At 42.1% G+C, this 22681-nt stretch overlaps 1 pseudogene; it reads left to right on the top strand.

Annotated features, from left to right (window-relative positions):
* Positions 1–219: 219 nt before the first annotated feature.
* LOC148507506 (uncharacterized) lies at positions 220–13080 on the top strand (annotated as a pseudogene).
* The last annotated feature ends 9601 nt before the right edge of the window (positions 13081–22681 follow it).

The following is a 22681-nucleotide window of genomic DNA, read 5'->3' as shown; positions in this document are numbered from 1 at the left end:
TTTCGATTTGGAGGTACTAAATAATGTAAGAAATAGCATATGTTTAGTCAAATCACTGAAGAAACGAGTAAAATGCAATGACTTTTTAAAGTTGTGGCAGCATGAGGGGAACACATGGTTGAGTGGCGTGCACGTGACACAAAACAGCATCGTGCACGCTACGCAAGGCAGCGTGTGTGCAATGCAAAATAGCATGAAACGCAAGGGAGCGCACACGCGATGCAAAACAGTGTCGTGTGCAAGGGAGAGCGCATGCACCACAAGGTAGCACTTCCCAAGGTAAAGGGAATGCGCACCTCCACCACCCTACGCAGTGGAAGGTGAAGGTACAGCCAAAAATGATAAAAATGTAACAAGCAATTTGTACCCTGTATTAAGTAATTATAAAGAAAATGTGTATGTAGACGATGATGAACCCACAGTAATATCAGCTATTACACATGTTGCTAAACTGTTAGAAGCACCACAGAAACAAGTAAAGGAAGTGACCCCCCCAAGTTGTAGCAGAAGAGGAGATTGCCGAGGGTAGTGGAGTGAGTTGCAGTAAGAGATTGAACCTCCAGAGTACCGAGACCATAACTTCCGTAGTTAACCCTGAACTTAGTAATGAGGTAGGTATACATCCAGTTCGTACAATAACTATTCCCCATGGGAAACCGGGTAGAGAGGGTGTAGTTCCCATGAGGGATGTAACAATGCATTGTCCATGGACGAGAGCAGAGTAACATTCCATAATGCCAGACTTTCCCGATCCTAGGAAAGAGTTAGCTAAGTGTCAGAAATTCGTTAAGGACTTAGGTAATGCGCATGAGCCAACAAATAAAGATTGGCGAGTGGTATTAAGGGCATGTCTTCCTCCCAATACCGATGTGAAAAAGTTTATCACGGCTTGTGTATTGGATGAAGATGTACCCTTAACTGACGAGGATAATCAGTCTAACATTCAACTTATTGTCACACAATTGGCCGTATATTTTCCAGTGATAGTTAACTGGAGCAAGATCTTCACTATCAAACAAAAAGATAGTGAATCTGCAGCAGACTATTTCACCAGGACGCTGCAGATGATATCTCAGTACACTGGGCTAGAAAATATAAAGGATGATATATACCACAGGGAGGTAGCTTTAACTGTACTCATGGATGGCTCAAAGACACTCTAAAAACCAGGATGCAAACCTCTCAGCCTAACTGGAGAGGAATTACTGTAGATGCTCTAGAGTCAGCAATAGACCATTATAAGAACATACTTAGGAAAAAAGAGACTCAAAGCGAAAGGGTAATGGCTGTGAGCATTCAGGCTTTAGAGGGTTCATATACACAGCCGCAAAACACATATTTCCCTGCACCATTACAAGATCTCAACACATATCAACCTGCACAGCCACAAAACACATACCAACCACGAAGGTGTTATAATTGTGATAAAACAGGACACATAAGCAAGTTCTGTAAAGTGAAGAAGTGGGGGCCACCTAGGAAAGGAACACCAAATTACACAGAGAGGCCACCCACAAAATTAAGGAAACATCCAACAATCACAAGCTCACAGGGCCGGACTGGGACTAAAAATAGGCCCTGGTATTTAAAGAGCGCACAGGCCCACCTCGCATCAGCATCTGGCTCCTGGTATAGACTCCTACCCTTACTATTCCTGGCCCCTCCCACTTCTTAGTCTATTCTCTTACAAATATAATTGATATTAGAACAACATACTGTACAAGTACACATCATTCTCTGTATTAAAGATGTAATACCTACAACAGAGCTCATCCTGCAGGGGATTCAAACATGTGCCATAGTCAGACATTACTGGTGTAGGTCACACACAAAGAAAAGGAAACACAATTTCCCAAATGACCAATCCCTGGCTTAGCAGTTGTACAGGATCACTGCAGGATTTTTTTAGGGCAGGATTGCTGAACGCAGAGGACACATCTGTGCACAACAAAGCAGAGCTGTAACTGAAGGCACGCGCAAAAAAAATATAGGTGTGGTCTCACTGGGAAGGTGCGTAAGCACATAATACTACCTTAGTTCAATTATGCCACACAGTAGTGCCTCTTAGTCACATTATTATTATCCTCTATTTCTATGGCGCCATAAGTGTTTAGCAGCACCTTACAAAGTACAGTACATAAACAAATAAGTGAACAAGAAACCAGTGACATACAATACAATACAGGACAAGTATATGCTGCATTAGCGATCATAGCGCTCAAAATAAGCAGCAGGGAGTCAGCAATCACATTGCGTCACACAGTAGTGCCCCATAGTCATGTTATGTCATACAGTAGTGTCCCTTAGTCACATTACACCACAAGGTAGTGACCCTTTCTCACACTACACTACACAGTAGTGTGCCTTATTCACATTACATCACACATTAGTGCCCCATAGTCACGTTATGTCATACAGTAGTGTCCCTTAGTCACATTACACCACACGGTAGTGTTCCTTTGTCACACTACACTGCACAGTAGTGTCCCTTATTCATGTCACGTCACACAGTAGTGTCCCTTTTTCATGTTACGTCACACAGTAGTGTCCCTTTTTCATGTTACATCACACAGTAGTGTCCCTTTTTCACGTTACGTCACACAGTAGTGTCCCTTTTTCATGTTACGTCACACAGTAGTGTCCCTTATTCACATTACACCACACAGTATAGCCCATGCCAGAGTCCAGTCACATTATGCCCTTAAAACACATTATGCCACTCACAGTAATACCCTGGCATCTGCAGATGGCATCTGTCAGCAGATCATGAGGTGTCCAAAGATGGCATCCAGTCCATCCAGTTAGCTTCTCGCCCACCCTTGCCGCACTTTTCATCCATCGGCCGGCCGAGTCATAACATCACCGCGGTCGCACATGACACTCCAGTTACTCCACCATGTCCTCAGCATGGTGCCACCAGGCAATCCTGCTGGCAGCTCACAGGAGCTGTCAAAATGCCATCCATCCAGTCCTCCCAGATTATTACTGGGCCTGGCCCCCACCATGCATCACATACCAGGCCATGTCACTAAGTAATGACGTGGCCCAGGGCCGTGTTAAGACTTGTGGAGGCCCCGGGGCAACTAAGTTGTGGGGGCCCCTTCAATAAAATTGAAGTGGAGGGAGGGAGATGGAGAGAAAAAGAGGGAGGGACAGGGAGTGAGATATATAGCGGCCTATTCATCATCACTTAATGTTTACAAAAGCAGAGGAAAATTAAAATTTTCACCTGCAATTGCAGAAATTAGGTTTTTGGGCCATTCATCAAGTAGGAGGAGATATAACAGATATCTCCTGCTTACCTTCCTCTTGCGGAATGGCCCATGTCCCCATACGCTCTTGTGCGCATGTGTGACCCGTAGGTCACACATGCACACTTGTCTCCTCTGAAAGGAACAGTGAAACACTTTGGGGAGACAGCTGGTTTTTGAATCAGCTGTCTCCACGCTGGAGCAATGATGAAGTGCTCTGGCGCGCATGTAGCATTAGAATGTTAATTATCAGGGTCCGTTCGCCCCTGATAATTAACATCAAATAGGCCGCTAAGAGAGGGAAAGGGGGGGGAGAGAGGGTATATGTTTAGGAAGCCGGCAGATGGAATGCCGACCGCCGGCTTCCTGACAATTTAATTCCGATGAGGGACGAATGACAGGCGTCTAAATTTAGACATCTGTCATTTTACCGATGCTGGGAGACCAGCACCCAGCATCCCGATCGAGCAGATGCCGGGCGCCACAGTGGACAGCCGCGGGGGGGGAGGTTTAGGTTTATGGTTGCCGGGGGGGGGACTCAGGGTTAGGCACCCAGCTGGGAGGTTAGGGTTAGGCTAGGGGGAGGGAGGTTAGGCACCCTCAGGGGGAGGTTAGGGTTAGGCACCCCCTCGGGGACTTAGGTTTAGACGGCGGGGAAGGGGGGTTAGGTTTAGGCACTTAGAGAGGGGATTAGGGTTAGGCACAGGGGGGGAGGTTAGGGTTAGGCACCCTAAAGGAGGGTTAGGGGGAAAAATAGGTTAGTTTATACTTACCTAGGGATGATCGGGATTTCCTCCTCAATTAGCCAGCCACTGTCGGGATTTGAACCGCTGGCCAGGGGTCCAGCGGTAATTCATACTGATTTCAGGAGAGAGAAAGATGGAGAAAGGGACAGGGAGGGAGACAGGGTAAGAGAGGGGGGGAGAAAGTGAGAGAGATGGAGAGAGACAGAGAGTGAGATAAAGGAAGAGAGAGGGAGGGGAGACAGAGAGAGAGAAAAGTGGAATGAGGAAGAGAGAGAGATTGAGAGGTTGGAAAGGAGTGTGTGTGTGCACTGCACACTCTTTCAATAGCACTTAGGTACCATCTTTCCTAAAGGGGCGGGCACTTCACGGCATAAGACCTCGCCCCCTACTCACGGCATTATTTCATAAAGTTAAAAGGGTAATGCTGCCAGGACTGCTGGGATGTGGAAGCCATCCAGGGGGCCCCAGGATGACCACCCTGCCAATAATCCGGCCCTGGCGCGGCCGCACATAGTAGCTGCCGAAGCAGGGCTGCTAGGCACTGTAACAGCCCTGCACATTGACAGCTCGCAGGACCTGTCTGACTAATTCACCTGCCCGGGGGTGGATGCTGCCTTGGTGGAGCTTGACCGCCGGCCGTGTCATAACGTCGTGACGCTTCTGCATCATGACATCATTACGCAATGACGCGGCCGCAGCTTCAGAGCATGGCGCCGCCCGGAGGTAGTTCTGCCGGGCATGCCAGCACTTTGTCAAACCGGCCCTTGTGGCCATCGGCCCTTCTGGCATAAGTGTTTATCCCATAACTGTCCCAAGGTTAAATACTTGGGACACTGTCTAACCCAGGGGCTACGACATTTAATGACTAACAGAATACAGGCCATACAGACCGTGACACTGCCGCAAAACCAACAGCAAATGCGTACCTTCTTGGGCATGTGTGGATACTGCAGAATGTGGATCCCAGGTTTTTCTATTTTGGCATTACCATTGCAGGAATTGGTGTCATCCTCAAAGCCTGACCATGTCATACACACTGAGGAAACAGAGTAGGCTTTCCTTAACCTTAAGGATAGTCTGACAAAAGCACCTGCCCTGGGAATACCAGATTATGAAAAACCTTTTGAGTTATATTGTACGGAGGCTGATGGCTGTGCAGCAGGTGTCCTCACACAAAAACATGGTGATGCTAGCAGACCTGTAGCATACTACAGTGCACAATTGGACACTGTGGCAAGATCACTCCCAACATGTTTAAGAAGTGTAGCAGCAACCACTCTTCTGGTCAATAAAAGTGAGGATGTAGTATTAGGTCATTATATGATTGTTTCTACATCACTTGCTCTATCTGATTTGCTGAACTCTGCCCAAACCAAACATATTTCTTCAGCTAGGTTTACGAAATGGGAACTAGCTCTAATGGCACCTGCAAATATTACCATTAAACGTTAAATCCAGCAATGTACTTACCATATGTGCCTCAGGATGCACAAAGGGTGGAGAGAGGTGAGTTGCTGGTCGAAGGTGAGTTTTGCAGGTATACTGACACACATGATTGTATGGAGTATTTGAATCAGACCTTTACTGCTAGACAAGATATACGTGACACACCATTAGAGAATGTAGATTTGAAATTTTACACAGATGGGAGTTTTCATAGAGAAACTTACACAGCAGAATTATGCACAGGTTATTCTGTTGTAGATGATGAGGATGTTGTAGAAGCCGAACCACTTGATCCACCTCACTCAGCGCAGCTGGCTGAATTGGTGGCACCAAGGAGAGTATGTGAGCTGGCAGAAGGTAAGTCAGCTAATATCTACACTGACTCTAAGTACGCCTTTGGGGTAGTACATGATTTTGGGGCTCTTTGGCATCTGAGAAATTTTATGACAGCAGCAGGCACACCAGTTGCACACTCACACCACATAAAAGGACTACTGACAGCAATTCAGCTACCAAAGGCAGTAGCTGTCATCAAATGTAAAGCCCACACATGTGAAGAAGACCCAGTGTCACTCGGCAATAACAGAGCAGATGAAGCTGCAAAATGGGCAGCAGGGTTAAAGTAAATAAGCAAATTGATAAAATTATGGTTTTCCAAATGATTGACACCCAGAAATTAATTGAGATGCAAAATTTGTGTCCCATACAGGAAAAGGCAGTATGGAAATCGAAGGGATGTGGTCAGGAGTCCTCTGGACTCTGGAGAGATGGACAAGGTAGGCTGGTTGCTCCCAAGGCATATTACCCAACCCTGGCTGAGGCAGCGCATGTTTTGACTCACCTAGGAAAAGGAGGTATGTGCAAGTTCGTCAGAGCATACTGGTGTGCACCTGGATTTTCTTCTCAAACTGAAAAGAGGGCTATGTCCTGTTTGACTTGCTTGAGGAAAAATTTTGGGAAGACAATCCCTACTGAACCATCCCATATCCCTCCAACAGACGGTCCTTTTCAGGTAATACAAATTGATTTCATCCAATTACCACCCTGCAGGAATCTCAAGTATGTATTAGTTTGTACTGATGTATTTTCTAACTGGGTAGAGGCATATCCAGCTGCCACTAATACTGCAGTATTTACTGCTAAAAAGATTGTTCGGGAATTTTTATGCAGATACAGTATCCCTAGAATCATAGAAAGTGATAGGGGGTACTCATTTCACTGGAGATGTTTACCAGAACATGTGTAAGCTAATGGGTATTAATATTAGACTTCACACCCCCTACCGACCGCAAGTCACACCAAGGTGGAGAGGGTAAACGGTACTATTAAGAATAAACTGAGTAAGATCATGGCTGAAACTGGGTTAGGATGGCCAGAAGCCTTACCTCTAGTCCTCCATATCATCAGGACCACTCCTAGACCTCCTCTTAATCTGTCCCCCTTTGAGATACTGTTTGGGAGACAACCTCATTTGAGTCCACAGGATGATATAAAGAGTAATAATGAGGTTACTGTGAAATATCTTATAAAAATGAGTAAACAGTTGAAACAGCAGCAACAGAAATTGAAAATTTTATCACTTGATATGCCAGAAACAAAATGTCATGATTTTGAACCTGGAGAATTTGTTATGATCCGAAATTTCTTACGTTCAGGTTGTTTAACAGATAGGTGGGAAGGTCCATATCAAGTGTTGCTGATGAGTACGACATCCTTGAAAGCAGCAGAGAGAGATACCTGGGTCCATTCCACTCACTGCAGCAAGGTCAACTACCCGGTGGAGATACAAGGCGGAGTCGAGATAGATAACGTGGACCTGTCGATTGCGAGCCTGTTCCAGGAGAGCTAGAAACTGCAGTGGAACAGCTGATCTAGAGAAATTTGCAGACCACTATTCCAGCAATGGAGTGGCAGGCTGGGCTTGTGTTCTGTTTCCTTCCAGGGTTCTCATCATCCTTGTTTGTTTCAGGATTTTCTGTATCTGTGATGGAGGACAGATGACAGAGAAGGAGGTTGATGGTGATACCGATGGAGTGGAGTCAGGAGAAGGAGCGATAAAACAATCAGGGCGGTATATGGTAAAACTCAGAACAGTAATTATTAAGAGATATGTTATCCTAGAAACTAGGAGTCAGTATGAAGGGCTATTGATTGAGGAATACTGTATGCATGTGAACTGTGGATCCCTAATTGATGAAAAGTGCATCCAATGATGCCAGTCCAAAAATAATCTGTATTTGGGCGAGCATCCTCTAGAGGATTATCATTCCTTAGTGGGTAAGGTTTTAAACCAGACTGAATGTTGGGTGTGCCTCAGGGACAACATAATGTAGGTTTAGTACCATTCCCATTTAATGTCCCATTAAATGTCTCAGAGGTTCTTCGATTACAAAAGGGGAAAACGCTGGATGGGAAATACAGTAAGTCCAAACCTCCAAATTTTAAGCTCCACCAGTATCAATTAGATAGATCTCTCTTATGTTTAAACATCACCAATTTCAATGAACCAGGAAGTTGGGAGGTGACCGGGAACAACCAGACAATGATCTTTTCACACAGAGCTGATAATGAGCCTATTTATTATGAACTTGTATGCAAAATTATTGCAAGTAGAAGATATTTCTGGTATAGGTATACTCGTAGTCCCATCAAGGAAATGGTTGGCAGAGTACCAGTAGGGTACTGTGCAGATATTAGACAACCGGAGACATGTACCAGTCAAATGGGAGAACCTGGCATAGGATCCTTTGTCTGAGAAATGTGTTTACTGGTAATGATGCATTCTATTCCTTATGCACTCCCAGACAATGTGTATTTTATATGTGGAAGGAAAGCGTACAAGTGGCTCACTCCGAGTTCTGAAGGTTTATGTTATCTAGGAAGGGTACTTCCAGAGGTTATGACCCTTACACATGGTGAAATGCTGGGTATTCATAAAAACACACCATCCCCATATCTTCATACACAGTAGGAACACAGAGGCAAAATAAACATGTTACCTGGTGAAGTAGATACACTCACACAGTTGATTAGTAAAACAACTGGCTTCCAAATTTTGGTAACATTACATCCCACCAGGATCAATCGGGGTAGTTTAAATTTTAGATACATCCAAGACCTTCCTAAATTAAAAGATAAAATCACCAAGATGTATGATGACACTTTGAGGTACACAGGTAAGGAGCTACAGGCCTATAAGAAAGAACTTGTGCAACATAGACTAATGTTAAACTATTTAACAGCTGTTGCTGGTGGATACTGTGTGACTCTGGCCACCCAAATTGGTGTCAAGTGTTGCACATACATCACCAATAATACTAGTGATATACCAGAAGATGGATGAGATTCTGCAGCTGAAATGGGAATTTTGAAAGAACCATAACAACTCATTGACTGAGGTGGAGGAAAAGGTAGAAGAGTGGTTCTCATGGTTGAACCCTGCAAAATGGTTCTCCGGTCTAGGAGAGTGGGTCCAAGAAATGCTTGCTAGTGTAGGTAAGCTCCTGATTCTCATATTGGTTGTCATCTTAGTAATTGGCTTATGTGTCAGATGTGTTCCTACTTTGTTGAAGTGTGGAAAATTTACTGCTAAGGCAAAAAGGAAGAATTAAATTATGATGGTGGTTAGTAGTAATAGTATGGATATCAAGGTAAATTAAGAACTGCATTACAACCCTGAACTAGAATGTACCATCAGATGATTAAAGGTGGATAGATTCAGCCATGCATGAAAAGTATTATTGAATGTTACTTTAAACATCTGAAATAATGTAGTGCCAATCCCCTTCAAGACTTCCTTTATAGGTTAGGTACATCCCCACATCTTTCCCATGATCTTCAGAGATCCGCAGTGTACATATAAGGGTAGTTTTATGTCCTTCCCAGGGGCGCATTATTGATGGTTTAAATGACCGAATTATGCCATCCCAAAAATATAACATTAAATATTATTTTATAGTGTATGACTGAATAGATTAAGACTAAAGTGTGATAGAGCTTTGGTTGCTATCAAAGGGTGGACTGTCAAAGCCGGATGATTGGCTGAGACAAAGTCTTTTAAATTAATATCCGGCGACGCCATTTTGCGTCACCTCTAACGATGCCATTTTGCATCATCAGCAAGATACCATTGTGTACGACGCTATCCTTGGTTATTAGCGTCGTGAGTCTGTTTTGCTACTGCATATTGTTGAAAGTCCAATCAAAACCTATAAGCATATTAGATAATACATATAAAATATACAAGATGCACATTTCCGCTGTACAGCAAAGCCTACAGATAAGCACAAAACACATAGATGCACAATGCATACTAGCGAAAGTACACAATATTCTCACACTCACACATGCACGCACTTATAAAAAGGTTCCATCACATTAAGCTTAATATTAGAGGTTTTATTAGCAAATGCTTATGTCGTGAAATTTTATGTATATGATATTTAAGGTACAGAAACATAGTAGACATGTCTTGTTTGGTATCATTCTAAATCCCTGTTTATTCGCAAATCTCCATTTCCATCGGCAAGGAGATTGCATCATGCGTCTGCAAGATATGAATTATAGGGAATTAGTGAGTAGAATGTATACCTCTGTATGTAGTGTATTTGGCTAGTTTAAACCAGTTCTTTGGTGGGAAAACCACACAAAGCAACTCCTGAGGAATTGGGACATACCCCTAGTGACACTGTATGAACTGATCTATGACCTGCATTGTACCAGAATGTCCTGGAGCAAGAACCAATGGAAATCTGTCAACTAGTTTCTTTGTTAGAGCTGAGCTCTGTAAGGTATATAACCTGAGTACTGATTATAGTATACAGCCATTCTTCCTGGATGACCACAGGCTTCTGGTTAGACGACTGTATGCTGGGACCTATGCGCATGTGTATGTAACAACTTGTACCTTGTATTTACTTGCTTTTTGCGCTAATTGTTTAGATCATAGCGCGTTATACTTTTTCCTTGAATAATATAACTTTTTGTGCTTTGGAACCACACGATTGGAGTGGAAAGCAATTATTTCTTATGCGACTAGTAGCGCTAAATAGCGACATTAAGGTATAGCGATTAAGTATTATGCGATTAAGTATTTGTTATGTATGAACCTTGTTAGTATGGATTAGTATTATCCATACTACCAAGGTTCAAACATAACAAAGTGAAATCTGAAGTGGAAATAATTCTGGACTCTCATTGTTGTTATGGATGCTTGCAGTATCTTATTGCCTGGAATGGGTATGGTCCAGAGTAGAGTCTGGATCAATTCTACAGATGTTCATGTTGATCTGTGCCTTCAATGCCATGTATCCTAAGAAACCAAGAAGGTGTTCAGAGGCCACCCTCAAGGGTACTGTCAGGACATGGCAACTGGCTACCTGTCACTTGCTCGGCAGCTGGCTCTCAGTCACTTGCCTGTAAGATGGATGACTCTCCCCTAGTAGGGATCCCAGCATTCCTGCTGCTCTCTAGCAGCTGCTCATTGTTCTGATTTCATGCCTACTATGTCCCCAGCACTTTTCAGTTCAGTTCTGTGTACTAGGACAGATCAGCTGACTCCTCAACCACCAATTGTAGAACAGGATTCAGTCATGTGATTCAGGCAGTAAGTGGTAGAAAAGAGCTTCCTGGTGCACTCACAAGTTGCCAGTGCATCATGACTCATGTATTACTGAATCTTTGAATAGGACAAAATGCATTAGGCTGACCTCCTGTTGGACTATTCCAGTTAAATCTGATGTTCAGATAAGCTTCACTACTCTATCCAGCCTGGTCTCCAGCATCAACTATTTAAGTCCAGTTAAAAAGTCTACCAGTTCCAGCTTGGTCTCCAGCATCGTCGGGAATACAAACTAACCTAGAACTGCCAAATATCTCCTTGCAAATGTCCCTGTTGGAAGGGTGATTTCGCTTAAAGGAGAAGAGTGGCATTATCACAAAAGGTTATTTCAACAACAAATTATGCAACATTTTACAGAATGCAAATGACTGTAATTAATATTAGTTCCTGCCCCACTGGATCTTGCAGACTAAGGGCCTGATTCAGAGCCGGACGCTCTGACCAGAGCGCTCGCTCTGAATCAAGGCCCTCCTCCATGAAAATGGAGTGGCCTCCTGGCCGGTCGTATAGCTGTGGGTGACCACCCACAGCATATGCGAGCGGCCAAAAAGATGGTCGCGATGGTCTTGACCATCGCGACCATCGGACTTGCGACGGAGACCCTGCAGTAGGGTCTCCCTGCCACAAGCCCTGGAGTGATTTTGGCTCTATCAGAGCCAAAATCACTCCCACTGACATCACTAGTGATGTCAGTGGGGCCGGCTTCAGATGGTAGGCGTTCCCATGGGAACGCCTCTGTCTGGCAGGCACGCCCCTGGCACGCCCACCAAAGGGGGCATGCTGTCAATCAACATCGACAAAACACCCCCTTTGGTGCGAAACCCGGAGCGATGGAAAGCCCGTCGCTCCCCGGGTCTCGCGCATGCGCACGACGGAGCTCCCTCCGTCGTGCGCATGCGCAGTGGGGAACATCGACCCACTTGCGAGCATACTGCTGCTCGCGAGCGGGTCTGAATGACCCCCTAAATTTCATAATTTCATAACACACATGCACTTACACACACACAGGGGACAAACTGAGTAATCACAAAGCCCATTCCAACAACTATTTATACAATGCTGTACAAAGAATATATGTCATTCATATTATTCCCTTCCCCATTGAAGCTTACATTCTAAAATTCATAATACATTAGCATTCACACACCATCCATAGCAAACATACATATTTTATAAATATCCATGTATACCAGGAAGATATTATCACACCTCTACAATCTAGAACTTATGTCTTTCCTGAGAGTTATCAGTTATTGATAATAATATTAATTACCTGTCTTGGGTCTACTACTCCTGCAGTTTTATCTTCATTATATGCTTTGTAGTAAAGTTTATCTTACAAAAGTCCAGAGATGTAGTTTGCATGGCTGTTGTCCTCACATATTCAACAGTGAAGAAGGACCTCCTGAAAAATGTTATAGAGGCATGATAAAATGTTCCTGATATACATGCAATTTATTATTGTTATTATTATTATTATTATTATTATTATTATTATTATTATTATTATTATGTCTTGCTATATATTGTATAACTAATAAATGCAATAAAGTACAGAGAACAGAAATCATTCATAACAGTCCCTGCCCCATAGAAGCTTACAGTCTAAAGTCACTAACACCAAAAAACTCTAAGAAAGACACAAATTCAGTTTTGCATAAATACTGTCACAGGCCAGCGCTGTCCCAGTACCAGATGTCACTTGTTCAAGTCCAATTAACAAGTCCACAAATTCCAGGCAGTCAACAGCTTCAACAGTTCGAGTCCAGTTAAGAAATCCAACAGAAAAGGCCTGGTCTCCAGAGTCAATGGTTCCAGCCCAGTCTCCAGCATCAATGATTCCAGTCCAGTTAAGAAGTCCACAGGATCCAGCCTAGTCTCGAATGTCAACGATTCCAGTCCAGATAAGAAGTTCACTGGATCCGGCCTGGTCTCCAGCATCAACGGTTCCCGTCTGGTTAAGAAGTCCACCGGATCCAGCCTGGTCTTGAATGTCAATGTTTCCAGTCCATTTTAGAAGTCCACTGGATCCAGCCTAGTCCCATTCATCAACGGTTTCAGTCCAGTTAAGAGGTTAACTGGATCCAGCCTGGTCTATGGCATCAATGGTTCAAGTCCAGTCAAGAAGTCCGCCGGAACCAGCCTGGTCTCCAGCATCAACGGTAAGTCTACCAGATTCAGCTTGGTCTCCAGAGGTAACAGTTCCAGTCCAGTTAAGAAGTCCACTGGATCCAGCCTGGTCTCCAGCATCAACTAATTTAGACCAGTTAAGAAGTCCATTGGACCCAGCCAGGTGTCTGGCATTAACGGTTCATATCCAATTAAGAAGTCCAACGATCCAGCCTGGTTTCCAGCATCAATGGTTTAAGTCCAGTTAAAAAGTCTACCAGTTCCAGCCTGGTCTCCAGCATCGACAGGAATACAAACTAACGTAGAACTGCCAAATATCTCCTTGCAAATGTACCTGGTGGCAGGGTGATTTCGCTTAAAGCAGACAAGCAGCATTATCACAAATGCGCATTTCAACAACAAATTATGCAACATTTTACAGAATGAGAATGACTGTAATTTATATTAGTTGATGACTAAATTTCATAACATACACGCACACACACACACAAACACACACAGACCATTGGAGCTCACAGTCTAAAATTCATAATACATAAGCATTCACACACCGTCCATAGCAAACATATTTTATAAATATCCATGCATATCCAAGATATTATCACACCTCTACAGTCTAGAACTTGTGTCTATCATGAGAGTTATCAGTAATTAATAATAATAATATTAATTACCTGTCTTGGGTCTACTACTCCTGCAGTTCTATCTTCATTATATGCTTTGTAGTAAAGTTTATCTTACAAAAGTCCAGAGATGTAGTTTGCATGGCTGTAGTCCTCACATATTCAACAGTGAAGAATATAGAAATAATTTAGAGGCATGATAAAATGTTCCTGATATACATGCAATTTATTATTATTATTATTATTATTATTATTATTATTATTGTTATGTCTTGCTATATATTGTATAACTAATAAATGCAATAAAGTACAGAGAACAGAAATCATTCATAACAGTCCCTGCCCCATAGAAGCTTACAGTCTAAAGTCACTAACACCAAAACACTCTGAGAAAGACACAAATTCAGTGTTGCATACATACTGTAACAGGACAGTGTAGTCCCAGACCCAGATGTCACTTGTTCAAGTCCAATTAACAAGTCCACCATTTCCAGGCAGTCAACAGCTTCAACAGTTCGAGTCCAGTTAAGAAGTCCACTGGATAAGGCTTGGTCTCCAGCGTCAGTGGTTCCAGTCCAGTCTCCAGTGTCAAGGGTTCCAGTCCAGTGAAGAAGTCCACCAGATCCAGCCTGGTTTCCAGCATCAATGGTTCCAGACCTGTTAAAAAGTTGCTGTATCCAGCCTGGTCTCAAATGTCAATGGTTACAGTCCAGTTAGGAAGTCCACCGGATCTGGCCTGGACTCCAGCATAAACAGATCCAGTCCAGTTAAGAAGTCTGGTCTGCCTTATCCAGCCTGGTCTACAATATGAAATATTTCAGTCCATTAAGAAATCCACCGGATCTAGCCAGGTCTCCAGCATGAACGGTTCCAGACCAGTTCAGAAGTCCACCGGATCCAGCTTGGTCTCCAGTGTTAACAAATTTAGTCCAGTTGAGAATTCTGCTGGATCCAGTCTGATCTCCAGCATCAATGGTTTCAGTCCAGATAAGAAGTTCACTGGATCCAGTCTGGTCTCTGGCATCAATGGTTCAAGACCAGTCAAGAAGTCCACTGGATCCAGCCTGGTCTCCAGCATCAACGGTTCCAGTCCTGTTAAGAAGTCCACTGTATCCAGCCTGGTCTCCTTCATCAACAGTTCAAGTCCAGTTAAGAAGTCTGCCAGATCCAGCCTGGTCTCCAGCATAAACAGTTTAAGTCCAGTTAAAAAGTCTACCAGATCCAGCTTGGTCTCCAGCATCACAGTTCCAGTCAAGTTAAGACGTTCACTGGATCGAGTCTGGTCTCTGGTATGAATAGTTCCAGTTGAGTTAAGAAGTCCACCGGATCCAGCCTGGTTTACAGCATCAAGAGTTCCAGTCCAGTTAAAATGTCCACTGGATCCAGTCAGTTCTCTGGCATTAATGGTTCAAAACCAGTCAATAAGTCCACTGGATCCAGCCTGGTCTCCACCATTAATGGTTCAAGTCCAGTCAAGACAACCACTGGATCCAGCCGGGTCTCCAGAATCAATGAATCCAGTTCAGTTAAGAAGTCCATTGGACCCAGCCGGGTCTCTGGCATCAATGGTTCATGTCCAGTTAAGAAGTACACCAGATTCTGCCTGATCTCCAGCATCAACGCATTAGGTACAGTTAAAAAGTCTACCAGTTCCAGCCTGGTCTACTGCATCAATGGTTCCAGACCTGTTAAGAAGTACACCGTACACAGTCTGGTCTTGAATGTCAGTGGTTCCAGTCCAGTTAAGAAGTTCACATGATCCAGCCTGATCTCCAGCATCAATGTATCCAGTCCAGTTAAGAAGACCATTGGACCCAGCTGGGTCTCTGGCATCAATGGTTCATGGCCAGTTAAGAATTCCACCAGATCCAGCCTGGTCTCCAGTATCAACGGGAACACAACCTATCCTAGAACTGACAAATATCTCCTTGCAAATATCCCTGTTGGTAGGGTAATTTCACTTAAAGGAGACAAGCGTCATTATCACAAAAGCTCATTTCAACAACAAATTATAGCACACTTTACAGAATGAGAATGACTGTCATTCATATTAGTCCCTGCCCCATTGGAGTTTACAGACAAATTTTTCATAACACACAAGCACTCACACACACACACACACACACACACATACTGTGTTGCATACATATGGCAAGATGAAATTGCACTATAATAAATGGGACAAAGAGGGTAATCATAAGAGCCCATTCCAACAACATTTTATACAATGCTGTACAAAGAATATATGTTATTCATATTTTTCATTGCCCCATTGGAGCTTACAGTCTAAAATTCATAATACATAAGCATTCACACACCATCCATAGCAAACATACATATTTTATAACTATCCATGTATACCAGGAAGATATTATCACACCTCTACAGTCTAGAACTTGTGTCTATCCTGAGAGTTATCAGTAATTAATAATAAAATGAATTTCCTGTCTTGGGCCTACTACTCCTGCAGTTCTATCTTCATTATATGTTTTGTAGTGAAGTTGATCTTACAAAAGTCCAGACAGGACAGTGCAGTTCCAGACCCAGATGTCACTGGTTCAAGTCAAATTAACAAGTCCACAAGTTCCAGGCAGTCAACAGCTTCAACAATTCCAGTCCAGTTAGGAAGTCCACTGGATCAAGCCGGATCTCTGGCATCAACAGTTCATGTCCAGTTAAGAATTCCACCAGATCCAGCTTGGTCTCCAGCATCAACGGGAATACAAACTAACCTAGAATGCCAAATATCTCCTTTCAAATGTCCCTGTTGGTAGGGTAATTTCACTTAAAGGAGACAAGCAGCATTATCACAAAAGCTCATTTCAACAACAAATTATGCAACATTTTACAGAATGAGAATTACTGTCATTCATATTAATGCCTGCCCCATTGGCGCTTGTGGACTAAATTTCATAATACATGAGCACACACACATACTGTATTGCACACATCTGGCAGGATGAATTTGCACTATGACAAAAGGGACAAACAGAGTAATAACAACAGGCCATTCCAACAACTATTTATACAATGCTGTACAAAGAATAAATGTCATTCATATTATTCCCTTCCCCATTGGAGCTTCCATTCTAAAATTCATAATACATAAGCATTCACACACCGTCCATAGCAAACATACATATTTTACAAATATCCATGTATACCAGGAAGATATTATCACACCTCTACAGTCTAGAACTTGTGTCTATCCTGAGAGTTATCAGTAATTAATAATATTAATTACCTGTCTTGGGTCTACTACTCCTGCAGTTTTATCTTCACTATATGCTGTGTAGTAAAGTTGATCTTACAAAAGTCCAGAGATGTAGTTTATATGGCTGTTGTCCTCACATATTCAATCATGAAGAAGGATCTCCTAAAAAAATTTTTTAGAGGCATGATAATATGTTCCTGATATACATACATATTTATTATTATTATCATTATTATTATTATTATTATTATTATTATTATTGTTATTACTATTAGTCTTTGTATATATTGTATAACTAATAAATGCATTAAAGAAAAGAGAACAAAAATCATTCATAACAGTCCCTGCCCCATAGGAGCTTACAGTCTAAAGTTACTAACATCAAAAACCTCTAAGACAGACACGAATTCAGTGTTGCATAAATACTGTTAAAGGACAGCGCAGTACCAGACCAAGATGTAACTGGTTCAAGTCCAATTAACAAATCCAACAGTTCCAGGCAGTCAACAGCCTCAACAGTTCGAGTCCATTCAAGAAGTTCACCGGATAAGGCCTGGTCTCCACCATCAATGGTTCCAGTCCAGTCTCCAGCATTGATGGTTCCAGTATAGTTAAGAAGTCCAACGGATCCAGCCTGGGCTACAGCATCAACGGTTCTGGTCCAGTTAAGAAGTCCGTCAGATTTAGCCTGGTCTCCAGCATCAATGCTTTAAGTCCAGTTAAAAAGTCTACCTGTTCCAGTCTGGTTTCTAGCATCAATGGGAACACAAACTATCCTAGAACTGACAAATATCTCCTTGCACATGTCCCTGGTTGCAGGGTGATTTCGCTTAAAGGAGACAAGCAGCATTATCACAAAAGTTAATTTCAACAATCAATTATAGAACACTTTACAGAGTGAGAATGACTGTCATTCATATTAGTTCCTGCCCCATTGGAGCTTACAGACTAAGTTTCATAATTTCATAACATACAAGCACTCACACAGACACACATACTGTGTTGAGTACATATGGCAGGATGAATTTGCACTATAACAAAGGGAACAAACAGGGTAATCACAAGAGCCCATTCCAACAACAATTTATACAATGCTGTACAAAGAATATGTGTCATTCATATTATTCCCTTCCCCATTAGAGCTTACAGTCTAAAATTCATAATACATAAGCATTCACACACCATCCATAGCAAACAAACATACTTTATAAATATCCATGTATACCAAGAAGATATTATCACACCTCTACAGTCTAGAACTTGTGTCTATCCTGAGAGTTATCAGTAATTAATAATAATATTAATTACCTGTCTTTGGTCTACTACTCCTGCAGTTCTATCTTCATTATATGCTTTGTAGTAAAGTTGATCTTACAAAAGTCCAGAGATGTAGTTTGTATAGCTGTTGTCCTCACATATTCAATCATGTAGAAGGTCCTCCTGAAAAATATTTTAGAGGCATGATAATATGTTCCTGATTTACATGCATATTTATTATTATTAATATTACTATTAGTCTTTTTATAAATTGTATAACTAAAAAATGCAATAAAGTACAGAGAACAGAAATCATTCATAACAGTCCCTGCCTCATAGAAGATTACAGTCTAAAGTTACTACCACCAAAAAACTCTAAGAAAGACACAAATTCAGTGTTGTATAAATACTATCACAGGACAGCGCAGTCCCAGACCCAGATGTCACTTGTACAAGTCCAATTAACAAGTCCACCAGTTCCACGCAGTCAACAGCTTCAACAGTTCCAGTCCAGTTAGGAAGTCCACTGGATCAGGCCGGGTCTCTGGCATCAATGGTTCATTTCCAGTCAAGAAGTCCATGGAATCAGCCTGGTCTCCATCATCAATGGGAATACAAACTAACCTAGAACTGCCAAATATCTCCTTTTAAATGTCCCTGTTGGTAGGGTAATTTCACTTAAAGGAGACAAGCAGCATTATCACAAAAGCTTATTTCAACAACAAATTATGAAACAGTTTACAGAATGAGAATGACTGGCATTCATATTAGTGCCTGCCCCATTGGAGCTTGCGGACTAAATTTCATAATACATGAGCACACACACACACATACTGTATTGCATACATCTGACAGGATGAATTTGCACTATGACAAAAGGGACAAACAGAGTAATAACAACAGCCCATTCCAACAACTATACAATGCTGTACAAAGTATATATGTAATTTGTATTATTTCCTACCCCACTGGAGCTTACAGTCTAAATTTCATAATACATAAGCATTCACACACCATCCATAGCAAACATACATATTTTATAAATATCCATGTATACCAGGAAGATATTATCACACCTCTACAGTCTAGAACTTGTGTCTAGCCTGAGAGTTATCAGTAATTAATAATATTAATTACCTATCTTGGGTCTACTACTCCTCCAGTTCTATCTTTATTATATGTTTTGTAGTAAAGTTGATCTTACAAAATTCCAGAGATGTAGTTTGTATGGCTGTAATCCTCACATATTCAATCATGAAGAAGGACCTCCTAATAAACTTTTTTAGAGGCATGATAATATGTTCCTGATTTACATGCATATTTAATATTACTATTATTATTATTACTACTACTATTAGTATTTTTATAAATTGTATAACTAATACATGCAATAAAGTACAGAGAACACAAATCATTCATAACAGTCCCTGCCTCAGAGAAGCTTACAGTCTAAAGTTACTAACACCAAAAAACTCTGAGAAAGACACAAATTCAGTGTTGTATAAATACTGTCACAGGACAGCGCAGTACCAGACCCAGATTCCACTTGTTCAAGTCCAATTAACAAGTCCACCAGTTCCAGGCAGTCAACAGCTTCAACACTTCCAGTCCAGTTAGGAAGTCCACTAAATCATGCCTGGTCTCTGGCATCAATGGTTCAAATCCAATCAAGAAATCCATGGAACCAGCCTGGTCTCCAGAATCAAGTGTTTCAGTCCAGTTAAGAAGTCCACCGGTTCCAGATGGGTCTCTGGCATCAACGGTTCATGTGCAGTTAAGAAGCCCGACCGGATCTAGCCTGGTCTCCAGCATCAATGCTTTAAGTCCATGTAAAAAGTCTACCTGTTCCACCCTGGTTTCCAGCATCAATGGGAACACAACCTATACTAGAACTGACAAATATCTCCTTGCAAATGTCCCTGTTGGCAGGGTGATTTCGCTTAAAGGAGACAAGCAGCATTATCACAAAAGCTCATTTTAACAACAAATTATAGAACACTTTAAAATTATAGAACTGACTGTCATTCATATTAGTTCTTGCCCCATTGGAACTTACAGACTAAGTTTCATAATTTCATAACACACAAGCACTCACACACACACACATACTGTGTTGAGTACATATGGCAGGATGAATTTGTACTATAACAAAGGGGACAAACAGGGTAATCACAATAGCCCATTCTAACAACAATTTATACAATACTGTACAAAGAATATATGTCATTCATATTATTCCCTTCCCCATTGGAGCTTAAATTCTAAAATTCATAATACATAAGCATTCACACACCGCCCATAGCAAGCATACATATTTTACAAATATCCATGTATACCAGGAAGATATTATCACACCTCTACAGTCTAGAACTTGTGTCTATCCTGAGAGTTATCAGTAATTAATAATATTAATTACCTGTCTTGGATCTACTACTCCTGCAGTTCTATCTTCATTATATGCTTGGTAGTAAAGTTGATCTTACAAAAGTCCAGAAATATAGGGCCTGATTCAGACCCACTCGCAAGCGGCTGTCCAATCGCAAGTGGGTCGAAGGTGTGCACTGCGCATGCGCATGATGGAGGGACTCCGTCGTGCGCATGCGCCAGACGCGACGAGTGAAGGACTTTCCTTTGCTCGTTGTGTCTGATCAAAGGGGGCGTGCTGTCGATGTTGATTGACAGCACACCCCCTTTGGTGGGCGTGCCGGGGGCATGCCTGACAGACGGAGGCGTTCCCATGGAGGCGTTCCCATCCCACTAGTGATGTCAGTGGGAGTGATTTTGGCTCTGATAGAGCCAAAATCACTCCAGGGCTTGTGGTCGAAAACCCCGACCACAGGCTTCTGGTTGCACTGGCGATGGTCGCGATGGTCAAGACCATCGCGACCATCTTCCTGCACGCTCGTATGTGCTGTGGGTGGCGACCCACAGCTATACGAGCGTCCAGGAGGACACTCCATTTTTATGGAGGACGGCCCTCATTCAGAGCGAGTGCTCTGCTCAGAGCGTCCGGCTCTGAATGAGGGCCATAGTTTGTATGGCTGTTGTCCTCACATATTCAATCATGAAAAAGGACCTCCTAAAAATTTTTTTTAGAGGCATGATAATATGTTCCTTTTTTGCATGCATATTTATTATTAGTATTATTATTATTATTATTATTATTATTATTATCACTATTAGTCTTTCTATATATTGTATAAATAATAAATGCAATAAAGAACAGATAACAGAAATCATTCATAACAGTCCCTGCCACATAGGAGCTTACAGTCTAAAGTTACTAACATCAAAAAACTCTAAGACAGACACAAATTCAGTGTTGCAAAAATACTGTCACAGGACAGCACAGTCTTAGAGCCAGATGTCACTGGTTCAAGTCCAATCAACAAGTACCTCAGTTGCAGGCTTTCAACAGCTTCAACAGTTCCAGTCCATTCAAGAAGACAACCAGATAAGACCTGGTCTCCACCATCAATGGTTGCAGTCCAGTCTCCAGCATCAATGGTTCCAGTCTAGTATATAAGTCCACCAGATACAGCCTGGTCTCCAGCATCAACGGTTCCAGTCCAGTTAATAAGTCTGCCTGATCCAGCCTGGTCTCCAATGTCAACAGTTCCAGTCCAGTTAAGAAGTCCACCAGATCCCGACGGGTCTCCGGCATCAACGGTTCAAGTCCAGTTAAGAAGTCCGCCAGATCTAGCTTGGTCTCTAGCATCAATGCTTCAAGTCCAGTTAAAAAGTCTACAGGTTCCAGCCTGGTTTCCAGCATCAATGGGAACACAAACTATCCTGGAACTGACAAACATCTCCTTGCAAATGTCCCTGGTTGCAGGGTAATTTTGCTTAAAGGAGACAAGCGGCATTATCATAAAAGTTAATTTCAACAACAAATTATAGAACACTTTACAGAGTGAGAATGACTGTCATTCATATTCGTTCCTGCCCTATTGGAGCGTACAGACTAAGTTTCATAATTTCATAACACACAAGCACTCACACACACACACATACTGTGTTGAGTACATATGGCAGGATGAATTTGCACTATAACAAAGGGGACAAACAGGGTAATCACAAGAGCCCATTCCAACAACAATTTATACAATGCTGTACAAAGAATATATGTCATTCATATTATTCCCTTCCCCATTAGAGCTTACAGTCTAAAATTCATAATACATAAGCATTCACACACCGCCCATAGCAAGCATACATATTTTACAAATATCCATGTATACCAGGAAGATATTATCACACCTCTACAGTCTAGAACTTGTGTCTAGCCTGAGAGTTATCAGTAATTAATAATAATATTAATTACCTGTCTTGGGTCTACTACTCCTGCAGTTCTATCTTCATTATATGCTTTGTAGTAAAGTTGATCTTACAAA

The sequence above is a fragment of the Taudactylus pleione genome, unplaced genomic scaffold (genome assembly GCF_031769625.1).
Source record: "Taudactylus pleione unplaced genomic scaffold, aTauple2 ptg000392l, whole genome shotgun sequence".
Taxonomy (NCBI): domain Eukaryota; kingdom Metazoa; phylum Chordata; class Amphibia; order Anura; family Myobatrachidae; genus Taudactylus; species Taudactylus pleione.
The sequence above is the reverse complement of the archived record's forward strand: the minus strand, read 5'-3'. Positions and strand labels throughout refer to the sequence as shown.